At 32.5% G+C, this 5,000-nt stretch overlaps 1 protein-coding gene and 1 pseudogene across 1 annotated transcript in view; one reads left to right on the top strand and one right to left on the bottom strand.

Moving 5' to 3' along the window:
- The window catches only part of LOC137624375 (ankyrin repeat domain-containing protein 29-like), a 617,540-nt gene that overhangs the window by 343,628 nt on the left and 268,912 nt on the right, over positions 1–5,000 (bottom strand). The window lies entirely within an intron of this gene.
- Positions 1,685–5,000, top strand: part of LOC137625059 (cytochrome c oxidase subunit 2-like) — a 68,874-nt pseudogene continuing 65,558 nt past the window's right edge.

A 5,000-nucleotide genomic window follows, 5' to 3' on the forward strand; every position in this document is an offset into this window, starting at 1 on the left:
CCAAAAAAAAGTATTTTAGATACACTACTTTCTTAAAGTAAACTTTAATATATACTGTATATATATATATATATATATATATATATATATATATATATATATAAAAACATATATAAACATATATAAACATAAATATCATATTTATAGATATGAATAATACCCCATAAACGATATATATATATATAGTATATATATATATATATATTAGTATATATATATATATATATATATATAAAATTAACTAGTCAAAAGCCACAACCCTAGTTGGAAAAGCAAGATGCTATAACCCCCAAGGGGTTCCAAACAGGGAAAGATAGCCCAGTGAGGCATAGAAACAAGGAAATAAACAAACGACATAAGAAGTAATGAACAATTTATAATGAAATCTCTTAAAAAACATTAACAACATTAATTCATATATAGACTATTAAAACACTTATATATGTAACCAATTAGAGATCGAACAGCTCTTTCCTAATTTGACTTGATAAAAAAACTGCTCAACTACACGGAGCTTCTATTACAACACAACTTCATAAGGTAATTATAAAACTTATTTTTCAGTAACGAATCCCTTCGATAAGTTGGTTTGAAAGTGAGTCTGATTTTGAAAGAGGTTCTAAGAGCTTCCTTTTGAGGATTTGATGAAAATAAAATGGGAAAGTTTAAAGTCAGAAAAATTAATGGACAAATAACAAATATTGTTTGTTCAAAAATGTTAAGAAAAATTAAAATGTAATATTGTAATAGTAATAATAAAAATAAAAATGATAATAATAATAATAATAATAATAATAATAATAATAATAATAATAATAATAATAATAACAATAATAATTATAATAATAATAATAAAAGGTAATAACAATAATAATAATAATAATATAATTTTATCAAAACTATTATTATTATTATTATTATTATTATTATATTATTATTATTATTATTAGCTAAGGTACAACCCTAGTTGAAAACGCAGGATGCTATAAGTCCCAAGGGCTCAAATAAGGAAAATAGCCCACTAAAGAAGGAAGTAGGCAACAGAATACAATAGTGTGCCCCTCAAGCACTAGTACTCTAACCCAAGACAGTGAAAAACCATGGTACAGTGGCTATGGCACTAATGAAGAATTGGCCAATAAGGAAACATGGCTGTGGCTACAGACAAGAGAACTTAAAAAGAAACTTAAGGAAGGATAAAGGCAGCACAAGATTAGGCTTACATCTTGTCCAAATACAGGAAATTTATGGCAAAGGAAGAAACCTATAAACCACATCGTCAGTGAATGTTCAGCACTTGCTCAGACTTAATATAAGAAACGACATTATACAGTGGCTACAGCTCTTCATTGGAGTCTCTTTATAAAATAGCAAATATAATGCAGCAACAAATGATAAGGTACCCTGACACTTGCACGACATTTTGCCACGAATTTCTCGTGGCAAGTCGTGACATTTTGTGGCACGAACTGGAAGATAAAAAAAAAAAAAAAAAATTACCTCAGAATCTGTCCACATTGACACCGAACTGGTACGACGTGTTCAAGACGAGTTCACGCATAGTTTGCGCACTTTCCCGCATCGCCCCCAGCGAGTTCACGAACAGTTCACGCATAGTTCACGACCCGATCACGAATTTTGTTGTGACCCAAAATTTTGAAAATTCTCATCACGATATGCCATGATGTCACGACGGGTTTACGAACACTTCACTCTCCAGTTCACTTCGAGTTCACGCCAGTTCACGACTCGAGTCGTGACAATGCGGTGCCACAAATTCATGCAAGTGTCAGCCTGGCTATACGAACATCAACAAGCTGTGGTAGAATATGATATGGCTAAAATACTCTGGGACTGCAGTATGATTAATGCACATTGAACAGACGTACCTCTGGTCGACAAGACAAAGAAAAAGGCTAGCTCAACCGTGGAAAAAAGTATAACTCATAGAAGTCGTAGTACCATAGGACTCAAGATAAGGGAAGAGAAAAACATATAAAAAATACCAGGATTCGTGAATTGAATTGAGAAGGCTATGGAATATGCATGTAGAAATGGTACCAATAATCATAGGAGCACTAGAGACCATACCCGAGTCATTGAAAAGGAATCTTGAAAAAGTGGAGGCCGATATAGCCTCAAGAATAGGAATTGTGCAGAAGACCGCGGTACTTGAAACATCAGATATTGTGAGGAAAGTGGTGGATTCCTAAGTAAGCAGGATGTAACCCCGGAACTCCACAATATAAACTACCAGTCTCGATAGACTGTGATTCGCAATAATAATAATAATAATAATAATTAATAATAATAATAATAATAATAATAATAATAATTATATTAACACAGGTAAACGAAAATTTTTATACATGTAAACACGATAAGGCTAAAACATACCTCATAATAATCCTCAACTTCTCCCAAAAATAGCTTGACTTAATAATTAACTCGTATATAAAGACGCGGGACTTCATTCTCGCTTTTCCTCTCTGTCCCAGCCAAAACTTCCATCGCTTCCCATCATTTTCTATTAAGCTCGTAAAATTCGTTCTGCCGATCGGCGAGTGGCGAGGATTTACGCTTAATTAAATAACTGAAGATTGAAAACTTTTCCCCCCAGGATAGATTTTTAAAAGATTTTTCCCTCACAAGATTAAAAAAAAAATATTTTACTATCATCTTGCAGCTTTAACCGCCTTTTCCATTATTACGAGATCGTGAATAATAATAATAATAATAATAATAATAATAATAATAATGATAATAATAATAATAATATCACAATGTTTACCAATATTTGCAGAAAACTATATAAAGTTAACTGCAAACAAGGAGCAAGGGCTTATTATGAAAACCTCAAAAAAAAAAAAAAAAAAAAAATAATGAGGTATTATCCTTTTAAGATATAACAGGGGAAAACAAGAGAGAGAGAGAGAGAGAGAGAGAGAGAGAGAGAGAGAGAGAGAGAGAGAGAGAGAGAGAGAGAGAGATCATATAAAGCTTCAATTAAAGATGATAAAATATCAATCAAAGTATAAACAATTGGATACAAGTAAAGGCAGATCTAATAAAGTTATGAAGAGTTGGAAACATGGAAGAATCGGTTTGAAACAATTGACAGAACAGTTTGAGCAGAAGCTAAACAAAAGATGAAATATCTATGCCAATAGAGTGGAAAGAAAGAGAGAAAGAAACAACAAGAAATGGGAACACTATACGCTCTGCTTATGAAATTAACTAACCTGACCTAAATTAACTTTCCTTAACCCAACCAGTCTCATTTACTTCCTCAGGATATTTATTCAGCCAAAGGAAGGGAAAAAAGAACTTTACTTTTATTAAATGGAAAAGGCAAAATTCGACACGTAATACGAATGCTTAAACAAGGGAATTTATCCAAGTTTCCTCTTTTACGAAAAAAAAAAAAGAGGCACTTGACTAGTACACTAGTAACGTGTTCGCCTAGCATTCGTATGGCAGCAGATAGACCCCACCCCGTGACCGTGAGTTCAAGCTTTTTACTGGGCAGGTCATAGCTGTGGTTGGACTCCACAGTGGGGATTAGGTTTGCCTGGCTGATGTTCTGGTGAGCATCCATTCAGATGAAACTGGGACTGAAACCAGACACCTGTACCTTTAATATCTTATCCAGACCCAAAGGGAACAAGACGAGGTGGAACGAAAATGTGCTTCCACACACATACCCTAGATTAGAGAAGAGGTGGCTTGGTGGATTTACCAGACCTGATGAGGGGGAAATCTTCCCTTTATAATGGAAAAAGCGTCTGGTTTTATATATATATATATATATATATATATATATTATATATATATATATATATATATATATATATATATATATACATATATATAGTATACGCATATATATATATATAATATATATATATACATAGAGTATACACACACACATATACTATATATATATATATATATATATATATGATATATATATATATATATATATATATATATATATATATATATATATATATATATATATATATATATATGTATATACACACACCCACACACACACACAACACATATATCTATATATATATATACATATATATATATATATATATATATATATATTATATATATATATATATTTATATATATATATATGTATATATATTCGTTACGCTTAACGGCATTTGCAGACGTATGACTCTCCTTGGCCCTCGGGTATGGTGGCAAGGGAGTAGTCATACCCTGGTGAGGGTTGGAAATTAGAAAGGTACACTCGGAAGCTACAACTGCCATGTTGTAATTAGAAAAGGGGGAGGTGTGAGAAGGGTTGAATCTGTGTCCGTGTGCGTTCATATCTTATTTAGCCGTAATTTTTATGGGTCGCGTACACTAGTGTTAAGTAAAAATACAGAACACTTAATAACGCTCTGTAGCCATATGCCAGGCATGTCAGTTTACTAAGTCACCCTTTTCATGGACTAAAGTAAATACCAATACATTTCAAAACAAAGTAAAACCAGGGAGGTCTATTAGAATTTCCAGAAACAAAGACGAGGATGTTCGTAAAATAGATTAACTGTCCCTTTCTATTTACTCGAATAGTTCAGCTGAGACTCCCCTCGACTTCGTTTATCTGCGGCTTTAATCTCCCAACAACGATCAGGACGTTAAACTGACGGCGTTCATCAGTGCCACCAACACCACAGAGAAACGCAAATTTGAAAAGAGTGACTCAGAGCAAGGGCATGATGACATTTTTCAAGACAGCTACACAAGAAAGGAAATAGACAAAGCAATTATAGTTTAACATAAGATTTTCTATTTGTAAGAAATTTTTACTTAGTGATTTCATTTTGTTAATAATAATAATAATAATAATAATAATAAATATGCGTAGGTCAGACTTGATAGCCTCTTTTTCTTTACCCTATACATACGAACAAGCACAGCATGGTTCAAGAAACAATAATTTCTCTTTGTCGTTCAGGGAGTAGCCTAGGTCTCCT

This window comes from Palaemon carinicauda, chromosome 31 (genome assembly GCF_036898095.1).
Source record: "Palaemon carinicauda isolate YSFRI2023 chromosome 31, ASM3689809v2, whole genome shotgun sequence".
In the NCBI taxonomy this organism is placed as follows: domain Eukaryota; kingdom Metazoa; phylum Arthropoda; class Malacostraca; order Decapoda; family Palaemonidae; genus Palaemon; species Palaemon carinicauda.